Here is a 16,351-nt window from a genome sequence, read left to right as displayed (position 1 = left end):
TAACCCAAAAGAGATGCAACCCACCAGTTTGTGTTGTTGAGAAAACCTGGCAGAGTCTGTAAGGAGCTTGTGCATTCTCCCCATGACTATGTGGTGTTTCACTGGGTGCTCCAGTTTCCCCTCAGTCTAAAGACGTGCAGGTTAGTGAGGATTAGTAAGTTGTGTGCATGCTACGTTGGCACCAGAAATGTGGTGATACTTGTGAGTTGTCCTCAGCACATCCTCGCACTGTATTGGTCAAAACATTTTGCAGTGTGTTTTAATGTTTTGATCTACATGTGACAAATTAAGCTAATTTTTAAATCTTAAAAAAACACTTTGTAATTAACATCAATACATTTGGCTCCCCCTAGGCTATATTCAACAAACATTGCAAGAAGTTTACTAGCATGGAAGGCAGAGTGAGTTTCAGATATGATGGCTCCATTCTCTATCACAACTTTGCCGAAATATATTTGGAAAAACTTGAACACATTCGCCATTTAACTGAAAAGTTATTGCATTGGGGATTAAATGGATGTGCGTGATCATATAAAACAGATGATAGTGAATTAACAAACTGTGCTAAGACACTTCTCAGCTTCTCCTTCTATGAAGATGATGGAGAGATAAAGATTGGGTTAGAGTATTACACTAATCATAATCACTGACGATGCCTGTGTGAAAAGCAAAAGACAGAGGAAAATGTAATTAAAAATGATCAGTCCGCCTACTTAACTTCTCAGCTATTTTGACCCATGCTCATAATTCAATCTTGGATCCTGTTGTGATGCCATATGCTTAAAACTTTACCACTTGCAGAGAATTTCAAATATTCCAAAACCCCACACAGCAACACGTGTTTTCTCAATTATCCTATCTTAACTCTCAATCTTTGATTTGAGAAAAATAAAAGCTCATGTTGAGACCATATTTTAGAGGAACCTGCTCGATCAGACGTCTCCTACTGCTTCACCCCATCAAAGTAATCACCAAGGACTTAATTGTCATTAGTGTTTATAAGAAGTGATTTAATTTTATGTCTTAAATTCCAATTATCATGATTAAAAAATTGTAATAAAGAAATTGATTATCTACAATAAAATTAACTATAATTTGTCATGCCTTATAAATTGTGTAATATTACAGTGTGGGAGCATACCTGCATGGTTCAACAGTATCATTTAGATAGAAGTTTAATATTGGGGTTGATCATTTTCAAGACAAGAGTTTTTAATTGTAATGAAACACAGTTAGCAAAGAACTATTAAAATGTAATATCTTATAATTGTTGGGAGAACATATTTTTTGAAATAATTTGTATATTAGTTAACAGTGTTTGATCGTAAAGCACAGATTAAAGCATGCTGAATGATGGCCAATGGATCCAAAAGGATTTCATCTCCTCTCAGACACCTGAGCCTTGAGACATCCATGCATATGTGGATAGACAAGGAAGTCCAAAATGTACTGAAGATCAGACTGTTCACTCTGTTGTTGGAGTCATGGTGGTTCACAGGACTTTCTCTGTAACTGTAACACTATATATTTTTTTATTTAGAGATACAGCACAGAAATGAGTCCTTCCAACCCATGAACCTGCAGAGCATAGTTATGCCCGAGTGACCAATTAACATACTGACCTGTACATCTTTGGAATGTGGGAGAAAACTGGACAACCTGGAGTAAACCTATGTGGTCACAGGGAGAAGGTACTAACTCCTAGGAGACGGCGGTGGAATTGAACCCTGGTTGCTGATACTGTAGCAGCATTATACCAACTGCCATGCTACTGTGCTGCCACAATATTTTGTGTTTTTTTTCTACCTCAATGTACTAATGAATGGAATAATCGGTCTGAATGCATGCAAACAAAAGCTTTTCATTATGTCTTGGTTACATATGATAATAATAAAGCAATTGTCAATTACACAACTTCCCCCTACCTCAACAAATCATAATATCAACCAAAAATTGGGCCTTGAGGTGACATATCAATCCACAAGACAGTTCTGTGTTGTTGAAAAGCTGGTTGGCCTTAAATTTAAAAATTACACTGCTATATGTCTATTGTGTGACTTCCCATCAGCTGGGTGTGAATTTCGGCTCTAAGAGTGGGAGAAACACTCTTGGCTACCATATTCATTCAGCAGCTACACTGACCACTATCTCATGAAGCCTGCTTATCACTCACCACTTAAGATCCTGGACCTTCTCTGTAATCTCGCCGTCTCTCTATCTCATGTGCTTTTTATAGATTTAATCACGAAATCTGTACACCACAGAAGGGTACTTGGATTTCAGGTAAGAAAATTGGGTTTCCAGGTAAGTTTGGTGTGAAATCTATTCCTCATGTGGAGAAAGATGATGTGAATGAACATCTCAACCAAAGGCTTACAAGCACAAAACAGCTGATTTTAGCATAAATACAAGTGATTCTGCAGATGCTGGAGATTGAGAGTTACACACAAAATGCTGAGCCGGTCAGGCAGCATCTATGGAGAGGAATAAGCAGTTGACATTTTGGGCCAAGACCCGTCAACTGGCATTGATACTGCCTGACTTGCTGAGTTCCTCCAGCATTTACGACAGATGTTTTTAGCAACCTTGTCTGAGATCATATTTAGCATACATCATATTTAAATATAGGTTCCTAAGGTTGTCATAACCAGGAGTGGTAGTGGGGATAAGCTCCCACTACCTATAAAGTGTTCCAAATGGCGTGCGACTCCAACAGCCTCTGACAACCAAGTCCAACTCTTGGCCTTCACGTCTGGCATAGCTACTAGTCTTGGCGAAACTGTTTCTACTGAAAAGAGAAGGGGCAAAGGCGGATCACTGGCACCTCAAATCCAGTTGCTTCAGGCAGGTGGGCTTGTCAGCCTTGGACGGCAACCCGCCTAGGAGAAGGAAAACTCTGATCTTAAACCTCCGCTGCCTTGCGGCCATACCCACCCATGGGAAAGGCTTCGGGAGTAAACCCCGAGGAAGAAATTCACAGCCGGGGTCCTTACAGCAGTTTGATGTTGTTAACAACTTCACTCTGGAACCTCTGCGACAACACTGGTGCCAAGCCGTATCGGCGCTTGCCTTACCCTTGGACTACATCAGTGACGTGGAGAGGGGGAACGTGCTGCATGGGCAACAGCCGGTTCTTCAAATCTTTCCACTCAGGACCACGCCCTGGAGATGACACAGTCCACTAAAGGCGCAAACCCATGATCCCCTGGGATCGACGGTTGCCTACTACTACTATTACTTCTAGATACACACCTTTCAGAATTCCTAATATAAATCTTTCATCTCAGTGTTTCCTACGTTTTCTGTGTAATTATGTTTTTTATGCTAAAAACTACAAATCTTGGTACCCATTTATAAATCTGTGCAGAATAGTGCATGCAAATGCTTGTGTAAGCTCCAAAAAATGATAGAGTAACCCCTAATGTCTCATCCTAATAGTTCCAGTTTGCACAGACATCGTAACTCCACGCACATGGTACTAATTAGCCCTGAGTTATAGACTCTTTTGAGTTCTGAAAGTACTCCTTTCGAAACATATTTCCTTTTAACACTGATAAAAGAGAAGAAATTCCATCTATTAAAGCTTCACTTTAGAATAATAAAATGCAGACTCTACGCAATTTTGTTACAAAACAAACAAAAATTTGGAGAAAAATATTATGACGTTACATGAAGAGGTATGAAAATCAATTTATATGAATTTGGGAAAGCATTATTGTGCAATGAAGACCAAAAGACCATAAGATATAGGAGCAGAACTAGGCCATTTCGCTCATCGAGTCTGCTCCGCCATTTCATCATGGCTGATCCAATTTTTCTCTCAGCCCCAATCTCCAGCCTACTCTCCGTATCTGTTCATGTCCTGACCAATCAAGAATCTATCAGCCTCTGTCTTAAATATACATTAAGACTTAACCTCCATAACTGCCTATGGCAAAGAATTCCACAGATTCACCCCTCTCTGGCTGAAGAAATTCCTCCTCATCTCAGTTTTAAAAGGACGCCCCTCTATTCTGAGGCTGTGTCCTCTGGTCTTAGACTCTCCCACCATAAGAAACATCCTCTCCACATCCACTCTATCAAGGCCTTTCACTATTTGATAAGATTCAATTAGGTCACCCCTCATTCTTCTGAATTCTGGTAAATACAGGCCCAGAGCCATCAAACGCTCTTCATATGACAAACTGCTTAATCCTGGAATCATTTTTGTGAACCTCCTTTGAACACTCTCCAGTTTCAGAATGTTCTTTTGAAGGTAAGGGGCCCAAACCTGCTCACAATACCCTAAGTGACGCCTCACCAGTTCTTTATAAAGGCTCCACATTACACTCTTCCTTTTATAGTCTAACCCTCTTGTTTTCCACACCACAGACTCAACCTGAAAATTAACCATTAAGGAATACTACACAAGAACTCCTGAGTTCTTGTATGTTCTCTCCTTTTAGAAAATAGTCTGCTCTTTCATTTCTTGTACCAAAGTGCATGGCCATACTCTTTCTGACATTGTATTCCATCTGCCACTTCTTTGCCCATTTCCCTAATCTGTACTCTCTACTTCCTCAAAATTACTTGTCCCTTCACCTACTTTCATATCGTCTGCAAACTTTGACAAAGCCATCAATTCCATCATCCAAATCATTGACATATAACAATAAAAGAATTGGTCCCAGCACAAACCCCTGTGGAACACCACTAGTCACGGCAGCCAACCAGAATAGGTTCCCTTTATTCCCACTCTTTGCCTCCTTCCAATGAGCCACTGCTTTATCCATTCTCCTGTTTTACTATGGGCTCATAGCTTTTTAAGCAGTCTCATGTGTGGCACCTTGTCAAAAGCCTTCTGAAAATCCAAGTACACATCAAGCAATTGTCCTTTGTCTATCCTGCTTGTTATTTCCTCAAAGAATTCCAACAGATTTGTCAGACAAGACTTTCTCTTGAGTAAACCTTGCTTACTACAGGCTACTTTATCACGTGCTACCAAGTACTCCGAAACCACATCCTTAACAATCGACTCCAACATTTTCTCAACTACTGAGGTCAGACTAACTGATCTATAATTTCTTTTCTTCTGCCTTTCTCCCTGCTTGAAGAGTGGAGTGACATTTGCAATTTTTCAGTCTTCCAGAACCATTCCAGAATCTTGTGATTCTTTAAAGATCATTACTAATACTTCCACAATCTCTTCAGACACCTGTTTCAGAACACTGGGGCATACACCATCTGATCAGGTGACTTATCTACCTTCAGACCTTTCAGTTTCCTAAGAACCTTCTCCCTAGTAATGGCAACTTCACACACTTCATGGCCCTTGAAGCCTGGAACTTCCACCATACTGCAAGTGTCTTCCATTGTGAATACTGTTGAAAAATACTTATTCAGTTCATCTGCCATTTCCTTCACCCCCATTACAATCTCTCCAGTAGTGTTTTCTTGCAGTCCAATATCCACTCTCACCTCTCTTTTACACTTCATGTATCTGAAGAAACTTTTAGTATCCTCTTTAATATTACTGACTAGCTTACTTTCGTATTCCATCTTTACCTTCTTAATGACTTTTTAAGCTCCTTTTCTTGTTTTTTTGAAAGCTTCCCAATCCTCTAACTTCCCACTAATTTTTGCTTTATTATATGCAGTCTCTTTGGCTTTTTTGACTTCCCTTGTTAGCCATGGCTGTGTCATCTTGCCTTTAGAATACTTCTATCTCTTTGGGATCTATATATCCTGTGCCTTCCCAATTGCTTCCAGAAATTCCTACCTTTGCCGTTCTGCCTTCATCCCTGCCAGTTTTCTTTTCCAATCAATACTAGCCAACTCCTCTCTCATGCCTCTGAAATTCCCTCCACTCCACTGTAATACTGATACATCTGACGTTAGCTTCTGCATCTCAAATTCCAGAGCGAATTTGATCATGTTATGATCACTTCCCCTGAGGGTTCTTTTACCTTGAGTTCTCTCATCAATTCTGGTACACTGCACAACACCCAATCCAGAACTGCTGAACTCCTAATAGGCTCAACCACGAGCTGCTCTAAGAAGCCATCTCATAGGCTTTCTAGAGATTTCCTCTCTTGGGATCCTGCACCAACCTGATTTTCCAAATCTACCTACATATTGATATCTCACATGACAATTGTAATATTGCCCTTTAGGCATGAAGTTTCTATCTCCTGTTGTAATTTGTAGACCATGTCCTTACTATTGTTTGGTGGTCTGTATACAACTCCCATCAGGGTCTTTTTACCCTTGCAATTCCAATGATTCAACACCTTCCAACCTTATGTCACCTTTTTCTAATGATTTGATGTCATTTTTTACCAACAGGGCAATGTCAATGCCTCTGCCTTCCTGCCTCTCCTTTTGATACAATGTGTATCCTTGGACATTAAGCTCCCAGCTATAATCTTCTTTCAGCCATGATTCAGTAAAGCCTACAACACTGCCCAACTTTACGCAGTATGTGAGCTGTACAACCAGAGGGGAGAGGACTCTGGATGATGTACGCTAACGTTAAGGATGCATACAGCTGCTCTCCCCTCCCCCCACTGGGAAGGTCAGATCACAACCTGGTGCACCTAAAACCCTGCTACGTGCCTCTGGTGAAGAGTAAACCTGCAACCTCGAGGTCAGTGAGGAAATGGTCGGAGGAGGCTTATGAGGCGCTCCAGGGTTGTTTTGAGGTGACAGACTGGCAGGCACTCTGTGAGCCACAAGGAGAGGATATTGATGGGCTCGCAGAGTGCATCACTGATTACATCAACTTCTGTGTGGACTGCAATGCTCCGACAAGAACTGTCCTTTGTTATTCAAATAACAAGCCATGGGTGACAAAGGACATTAAGGACATCCTGAACGCTAAAAAGAGGGCGTTTAGAGATGGAAATAGGGAGGAGTTGAGGGCAATACAGAAGGACCTGAAAGCCAGGATCACGGAGGTTAAAGACAGGTACAGGAGGAAGCTTCAGTGGAAACTCCAGCAAAGCAACATGAGAGAAGTCTGGAGGGGGTTGAGGACCATCACTGGGTTCCGGCAAACTAGCAACAGAGGAGCTGAGGGCAGTGTGGACAGGGCCAATGAACTTAACCTGTTCTTTAACAGATTTGACATTGTGACCCCTGCCCATCCCCCACATGAGCCATCTGTTGTTGGCCCCCAATCAATACATGTTCCACTCTCCCCTCCTACCCCTCCTCACAGCCCCCCACCCTGCTCTCATGACTATACCCCTCCCCCACACAAAACCACCATGGTGAGCTTCACGGCTGAACAGGTGAGAAGACAGCTGAAACGTCTCAACCCAAGCAAGGCTGCAGGACCGGATGGTATCAGTACCAGGGTGCTCAAAGCCTGTGCCCCTCAGCTATGTGGAGTATTTCACCATGTATTCAACCTGAGCCTGAGGCTCCAGAGGGTTCCTGTACTGTGGAAAACGTCCTGCCTCATCCCTGTGCCGAAGACGCCACGCCCCAGCGGCCTCAATGACTACAGACCGGTGGCATTGACCTCCCACATCATGAAGACCCTGGAGAGACTTGTTCTGGAGCTGCTCCGGCCTATGGTCAGGCCACACTTAGATCCCCTCCAGTTCGCCTACCAGCCCCCACTAGGAGTTGAGGATGCCATCGTCTACCTGCTGAACCGTGTCTACGCCCATCTGGACAAGCCAGCGAGCACTGTGAGGGTCAGTGCGTTCAACACCATCCGCCCTGCTCTGCTGGGGGAGAAGCTGACAGCGATGCAGGTGGATGCTCCCCTGGTGTCATGGATTCTTCATTACCTGACTGGCAGACCACAGTATGTGTGCTTGCAACACTGTGTGTCCGACAGAGTGATCAGCAGCACTGGGGCTCCACAGGGGACTGTCGTCTCCCTTTCTCTTCACCATTTACACCTCGGACTTCAACTACTGCACAGAGTCTTGTCATCTTCAGAAGTTTTCGGATGACTCTGCCATAGTTGGATGCATCGGCAAGGGAGATAAGGTTGAGTACAGGGCTACGGTAGGAAACTTTGTCACATGGTGTGAGCAGAATTATCTGCAGCTTAATGTGAAAAAGACTAAGGAGCTGGTGGTAGACCTGAGGAGAGCTAAGGTACCAGTGACCCCTGTTTTCATCCAGGGGGTCAGTATGGACATGGTGGAGGATTACAAATAGCTGGGGATACATATTGACAATAAACTGGACAGGTCAAAGAACACTGAGGCTGTCTACAAGAAGGGTCAGAGCCGTCTCTATTTCCTGAGGAGACTGAGGTCCTTTAACATCTGCCGGATGATGCTGAGGATGTTCTACGAGTCTGTGGTGGCCAGTGCTATCATGTTTGCTGTTGTGTGCTGGGGCAGCAGGCTGAGGGTCGCAGACACCAACAGAATCAACAAACTTATTCGTAAGGCCAGTGATGTTGTGGGGATGGAACTGGACTCTCTCATGGTGGTGTCTGAAAAAAGGATGCTGTCCAAGTTGCATGCCATCTTGGTCAACGTCTCCCACCCACTACATAATGTACATTCAGCCAGAGACTCATTCCTCCAAGATGCTGCACAGAGTGTCATAGGAAGTCATTCCTGCCTGTGGCCATCAAACTTTACAACTCCTCCCTTGGAGGGTCAGACACCCTGTGCTGATAGGCTGGTCCTGGACTTAGTTCATAATTTACTGGCATAATTTACATATTACTATTTAACTATTTATGGTTCTATTACTATTTATTATTTATGGTGCAACTGTAATGAAAACCAATTTCCCCCTGGAATCAATAAAGTATGACTATGACTCTAACTATGACTATAGTACATGCCAATCTTTAACTGCGCTACACGTTTATCTACCTTATTCTGCATTCTGTATACATTCAAATATAACATCTTCAGTTCTGCATTTTCCAGTTTTGATTTTGTCTACCTTTTTGGGAGAAATTCAGAGTCCAGTAGAAGAGGACAAAGGGCTCAATTAGGAAAGGGAAAAAAGATTATGAGAGAAAGCTGGCAGGGAACATAAAAACTGACTGTAAAAGCTTTTATAGATATGTGAAAAGAAAAAGATTGGTTAAGATAAATGTAGGTCCCTTACAGTCAGAAACAGGTGAATTGATCATGGGGAACAAGGACATGGCAGACCAATTGAATAACTACTTTGGTTCCGTCTTCACTAAGGAGGACATAAATAATCTTCTGGAAATAGTAGGGGACCGAGGGTCTAGTGAGATGGAGGAACTGAGGGAAATACATGTTAGTAGGTAAGTGGTATTAGGTAAATTGAAGGGATTAAAGGCAGATAAATCCCCAGGGCCAGATGGTCTGCATCCCAGAGTGCTTACGGAAGTAGCCCAAGAAATAGTGGATGCATTAGTGATAATTTTTTCAAAATTATCTGTACTGTGCTGTATTATTCTATGTTCTATATTCTAAAACTCTTTAGATTCTGGATTAGTTCCTGAGGATTGGAGGGTGGCTAATGTAACCCCACTTTTTAAAGAAGGAGAGAGAGAGAGAAACCGGGGAATTATAGACCGGTTAGCCTGACATCGGTGGTGGGGAAAATGCTAGAGTCAGTTATCAAAGATGTGATAACAGCACATTTGGAAAGCGGTGAAATCATCGGACAAAGTCAGCATGAATTTGTGAAAGGAAAATCATGTCTGACGAATCTCATAGAATCTTTTGAGGATATAACTAGTAGAGTGGATAGGGGAGAACCAGTGGATGTGATATATTTGGATTTTCAAAAGGCTTTTGACAAGGTCCCACACAGGAGATTAGTGTGCAAACTTGAAGCACATGGTATTGGGGGTATGGTATTGATGTGGATAGAGAATTGGTGAGCAGACAGGAAGCAAAGAGTGGGAATAAATGGGACCTTTTCAGAATGGCAGGCAGTGATTAGTGGGGTACCGCAAGGCTCAGTGCTGGGACCCACCTTGTTTACAATATATATTAATGACTTAGATGAGGGAATTAAATGCAGCATCTCCAAGTTTGCAGATGACACGAAGCTGGGCGGCAGTGTTAGCTGTGAGGAGGATGCAGGGTGACTTGGATAGGTTAGGTGAGTGGGCAAATTCATGGCAGATGCAATTTAATGTGGATAAATCTGAGGTTATCCACTTTGGTGGCGAGAACAGGAAAACAGATTATTATCTGAATAGTGGCCGATTAGGAGAAGGGGAGGTGCAACGAGAGCTGGGTGTCATTGTACACCAGTCATTGAAAGTGGGCATGCAGGTACAGCAGGCAGTGAAAAAGGCGAATGGTATGCTGGTATTCATAGCAAGAGGATTCGAGTACAGGAGCGAGGAGGTACTACTGCAGTTGTACAAGTCCTTGGTGAGACCACACCTGGAGTATTGTGTGCAGTTTTGGTCCCCTAATCTGAGGAAAGACATTCTTGCCATAGAGGGAGTACGAAGAAGGTTCACCAGGTTGATTCCTAGGATGGCAGGAATTTCATATGATGAAAGACTGGATTGGCTAGACTTATACTCTCTAGAGTTTAGAAGATTGAGGGGGGATCTGATTGAAACGTATAAAATTCTAAAGGGATTGGACAGGCTAGATGCAGGAAGATTGTCCCCGATGTTGGGGAAGTCCAGAACAAGGGGTCACAGTTTGAGGATAAAGGGGAAGCCTTTTAGGACCGAGATGAGGAAAAGCTTCTTCACTCAGAGGGTGGTGAATCTGCGGAATTCTGTGCCACAGGAAACAGTTGAGGCCAGTTCACTGGCTATATTTAAGAGGGAGTTAGATATGGCCTTGTGGCTAAAGGGATTAGGGGGTATGGAGAGAAGGGAGGCACAGGGTTCTGAGTTGGATGATCAGTCATGATCGTACTGAATGGCGGTGCAGGTTCAAAGGGCCGAATGGCCTACTCCTGCACCTATTTTCAATGTTTACATTGCAACTCATCCTGTTGGCTGCAATTTTGCTCGATCATCAGGAGTCTAGTTGTCTCACTACACATTGCTTCTGTTTGTAAACCAACTAGCTGATCCTCAGCACAATCATTCCAGTTTCCATCTTCCTGCCAAGTTAGTTTAAACCCTCCCAAACAACAATGAACAACAATGAATGTATAGTTTCACCTGATTTCTCATGATGTGTTGATCTGAATTTACTACTCTTTATTAAAGACGCTCATCGAAAGCCAGCAAATAAGCAGCCTCTTCTCGTTATGCTTTCCACTCTCTTCACTGAGCTCCTAATAACCCTTACATTCAATGGCAGCATGGTATGAATAAGAAGAGTACAGGCATGACTTAGCTGACCTCAAGCATTGTGTTAGATCAATTTCTGTCTCTTTAATGCAAAATACACCATTGCTGCACATATTCCTCAGTTTGCGTTGCTTCCCTTGGAGTGGCCGCTGGTTCTCAATGCACTCAGAGATGTTATCAAAATTTTGAGAATGATGAATTGGACTGTAGTTCATATTGGCCTCTTCCAGTTCTACTTTTTTTTTGTGTGTTTTTGCCCATTCTTTTTTGTTGCCAATTGGTGGGCTTGGGGTTTGGGTGATCTGTTAACCAATTTCCCTTGGGATCAATAAAGTGTAACACTCAGTTATATTGGCTCATATATGTCTAGGGGAAATCCCGCCCAGCACCTGCCTCAACGCTTCCCATGGAATCGGTCGCTGCACCACTGCCGCCTGAATCAATCCCAAACATCAATCATCAGCCAGCACACACAATACGTTTTACCAAGTACACTTTATAGATATTACTAAGTCTATGAAATTAATATAAATTCGATACAGAAAAGGAAGTAATGGAAAAAAAAGAGGCGCCAGACTTATCAAAGTCTAAATTCTTCGTGCGCAACCGTTGGAGCTCAATCACGACCACCCAAATCCTGTCGACTCACAGCTCAGGACCACCCGAAGTGATCGACCGGAGCCTTTCTGCACGTCCGCCATCTTCCCCGTCTCTCCTCCGACTTCCCGCCAAAAACCCCGTTCCCAGTCATATGAGACAGCATTATTATCCGAAAAAAAACGATACATGAACACCCATTGGCTAATAGCACCCTGCTGTCTGTATTAACACAAGTAAATGTCTAGCTAGAGACTTTCTCAGCATTTAACATAACAAAGAAGCATTCCCAAGTATAACATAACAAAGAAGCCATTTTAAATTTAACATACAAAAAAGAAAGACCCCGTACAAAAGTATGACTACTACTACTACTACTAATTTTTGTGTGAGGGAGGGGTTGTGGAAGGTTTGGGATTGTAGAGGGTTTGGGGTTTTACGAGTTTTTGTTTCCTTTCCTTATTGTGTGTGTGTGGGGGGGGGACTGATGCCTTTCTTTCTATTACTTCTATAGTTTTCTATACTCTATGACTATTTGGAGAAGACAAATCTCAGAGTTGAATTCTGCACACAAACTTTGATAATAAAATGAACCATTTAACATTTGAATTTATGAGTGGGTGACTGTTCATAAGAATTCATAAATTGAAAATGTGTTATTTTAGCTAAATTAAGTGAATAAAACAAACATACTGTACTCTTTCAGATTAATCACCAAATGAAACGCATAAAGTCCTGAGTTGTCTTGTCAGGATTTGCCTACTGAAGAGAGAGATATCAGGAGAAGCTATTTTCTCAAGGGGTCATGAAGTCTTTGAAACTCTCTGCCTCAAAGGAAAGTGGAAGCCAAGTCTGAATATTTGTAAGGCAGATATTGATAATGCCTAAGTGTTCATGGGAGTATGGGAGTTCTGGAGAGATGAGAATGTTGGATGTCTGAGTATATGATCTGGTTTCTTTCATGTTTTTAACCACAAAGCTGGAGGTGGACTGCTGTAAGAGCTGCTTCTCTTTGAGTCGATGACTCTCCAGTGACTGGATGTGACAAATGTTACATTGCAGAAATGCTAAGAGCAAACATCTTCTAAAAAGAAGTTTATTTCCTTGCATGCTTGTGAACTGCTGCAATGAGGTTTCGTTGCTCATGTTGCGGAACGGACATTCAATATTAGGGAACAGAAACCGTCAAGGGAGGGTTTATAGATGTGGCCTTTACATAACACCATGAAAAATAAGAACAAAATTAGGCCATTTGGCCTGTCAAGATTGCTCCACCATGTCATCACGGCTGATTCATTTCCCTCTCAACCCCACTCTCTTACCTTCTCCCTGTAATCATTCACACCCTGACTAATCAGGAACCTATCAACTTCTACCTTAAAACACCCAAAATCCTAGCCCCCATAGCTGCCTGTGGCAACGAATTCCACAGATTCACGACCTTCTGACTAAAGAAATTCCTCCTCACCTCCATTCTAAATGGGCGTCCCTCTATTCTGAGGTTGTGCCCTCTGGAGATAACATGTAGACTAACAAGCTTCAAACTGTGCAACATAACTAAATATTTTTCTGGACATAATGCTCCTGTAAGTATGAATGCTCATACACAAATGAGCGCAGCAAGGCAGCTTCAGTGAATGCTCTGGTTGGTATGTAATACATAGCTTGGCAGTGTCCTCAACGTACTGTGGGTATTTTCACATTGCAGGTCTAATTTCATTGACTGCTACTATTGCTAGGAAAGAAGTCATGAGTGCAACTCTCAGTGCACCTGTTTCAGTGCTTCAATAGACAATAGACAACAGGTGCAGAAGTAGGCCATTCAGCTCTTCAAGCCAGCACCGTCATTCACTGTGGTCATGGCTGATCATCCGTACCTTTTTCCTGCCCCATATCCCTTCACTCTGCTATCTTTAAGAGCTCTATCTAACTCTTTTTTGAAAGAATCCAGAGAATTGGCCTCCACCGCCTTCTGAGGCAGAGCATTCCACAGAACCACAACCCTCTGTGTGAAAAAGTTTTTCCTCAACTCTGTTCTAAACTGTTTACCCCTTATTCATAAACTGTGGCCTCTGGTTCTGGACTCCCCCAACATCAGGAACATGTTTCCTGCCTCTAGTGCGTCCAATCCCTTGATAATCTTATATGTTTCATTCAGATACCCTCTCATCCTTCGAAATTCCAATGTATACAACCCCAATCGCTCCAATCTTTCAACATATGACAGTCCCGCCATCTCGGGAATTAACCTCGTGAACCTACGCTGCACTCCCTCAATAGCTAGAATGTCCTTCCTCAAATTTGGATTATTCCAAATATTCCCCACCACTGATGTCAGACTAACTGGTCTATAATTGCCTGTTTTCTTTCTCCCTCCTTTCTTAAGAAGTGGGATAACATTAGCTACCCTCTAATCCGCAGGAACTGATCCTGAATCTATAGAACATTGGAAAATGATTACCAATGCGTCCACAATTTCTAGAGCCACCTCCTTAACTGCCCTGGGATGCAGACCATCAGGCCCTGGAGATTTATCACCCTTCACTCCCTTCACAGCCATTTTTGTTGGCACAGCTGTAAACTCTATTCTGCTGCATATTTCCGTGGTAATTTCATTCACTGCTATCCTGGAGACTGCTGCTCAGTTACTATAGAGGTGTTACTGATGGTTCCTTGCCATCACCTTTCTCTCTGTCAAGCAGCATCCATTGCAGCAAAAATGGACTCACAAATTGAGGAAAAAAATCTTGAGAGAAAACACCACAAAGAATAAATAGCATTAAAAGAAAAATGTTTATGTTTTTATATGCGTTGATTGAGGAGTACATTTACTGCAAAACTAACTGTTTCTTTATGAAAAATGCACACAGTTATAAATTCAGCCTACTATGGGATTCCTCATATTCTCAGATATAAAATTAATTCCGGTGAGGTTTCAAACAAGGTTGAAATCAATTGTATACACTTATAATCCAAACAGCATCGTGTAGCTCTTTGTAAATTTTGTACAAGTATGATAATATTTATTATATCTGTCACATTTCTAAGTACTTGAAGTATTAAAAATACCACAGGTAGTCATTAGAAGATGGCTTCACCTGACCTGGAAGCAATAAAGCTGTAATAAATAATCTCAAATCGACCTCAGTAAACTCTATTCAAAGCAATTATAGAATGCAGCCTGGAAACAGCATATTAGTCTAAATGCAATACATAGCAAATGCTTGTATATTTCATATATCAAATAAATCATACTCATATTCCTTACATACATATATAATGCGTAAAGTAAATATAAACTTGAGCAGGAAAACAAACTGCATTTTTCATTCCTATATATTATGTATTACAATATTTTAAAACTTGAGTTGTCAAAACAGCATTTTCAACAAAATCATTTTGGAAAACATTTATTTCCCACAGTTGTTTAATGTATACTATATATATATGTATCCATTGTGCTTTTTTTTTAAACAAGTAACAAGGTTCTGAGCCTGAGTATTCAAGTCTTTACTAAGTTCAGCTGAACTGCGTAGGGGTGACTCTTGGATGGCAACTGGCACAAAATAACCAACGTCAGGACCCAGCTATGATCTCATTAAACATCTTGACATAAACATCTGAAGAATGTACAGTATACATGTCTGGACTAAGAGAATGAAATTTTTTTGAATTTGCACCTCATCAAGGATTCAATGCTCAGGAAAAGAGGGACGAAAGGGCAAGATTAAGTCATCTTGTTAGCTCAGTGGCTAAATGTGCCTTGTTTTATGTCAATCAGTTGTTTACACTAGCAAGGTTCCAAAGGAGGGTAATGTAACTAGGTTAGAGATTCCTTGGAAAGCAAAGCTGACCAAGGAAAAAACAATGATTTAACACAATGATTTTTCTGAGATATCAATGTACGGGGAAATTATATTATGAGATTTGACCATGATGGTCTATCTGAAGAGTCAGCTGAAACTTTGCATGAATGTGAACATGCAGAGATACTTTTTCTCTCTGGCAAGGCTCATGTTGAGCAACTAAGACAGAGCAACAATGGCTTGCTTATCTTCAAAGCCAGATGGAGGGGAGTGATAATTTAGATTCATGGTCCAAGATATTTATCACTGGTGTTTGTGTGGACACTCAATTGTTATCAAATTTCTCAGCAGTGCTCACAGTAGCATACGGTACTAGCAGCCCGGGTTCAATACCCACTGCTGTCTATTAGGAGTTTGTACGTTCTCTTTGTGACTGCATAGGTTTCCTCCGGGTGTTACGGTTTCCACCCACAGTCCAAAAAGCATACCAGTTGGTAGGTTAATTGGTCATTGTAAATTGTCCCGTGATTACGCCAGGAATAAATTGTGGATAGCTGGGCAGCACGGCTCAAAGGGCCAGAAGGGCCTGTCCCATGTTGCATCTCAATAAATAAATAAAAAAAGATTGCATTTGAAAATAATCGCTGCTGGGTGAAGTACTTGGGAACAAAGGGGTGATGTCAAATGCAAAGACGATCAAAACATCAGTCATCATATTCGGCAAAATAAAGGCCAA

General features: G+C 41.9%; 1 protein-coding gene across 4 annotated transcripts in view; it reads right to left on the bottom strand.

The window, feature by feature from the left end:
* Window positions 1-16,351, bottom strand: part of LOC140197572 (teneurin-3-like) — a 2,811,066-nt gene that overhangs the window by 1,469,979 nt on the left and 1,324,736 nt on the right. The window lies entirely within an intron of this gene.

This window comes from Mobula birostris, chromosome 5, assembly GCF_030028105.1.
Source record: "Mobula birostris isolate sMobBir1 chromosome 5, sMobBir1.hap1, whole genome shotgun sequence".
NCBI classification, from domain to species: domain Eukaryota; kingdom Metazoa; phylum Chordata; class Chondrichthyes; order Myliobatiformes; family Myliobatidae; genus Mobula; species Mobula birostris.
This window is presented reverse-complemented; position numbering and strand designations above follow the sequence as displayed.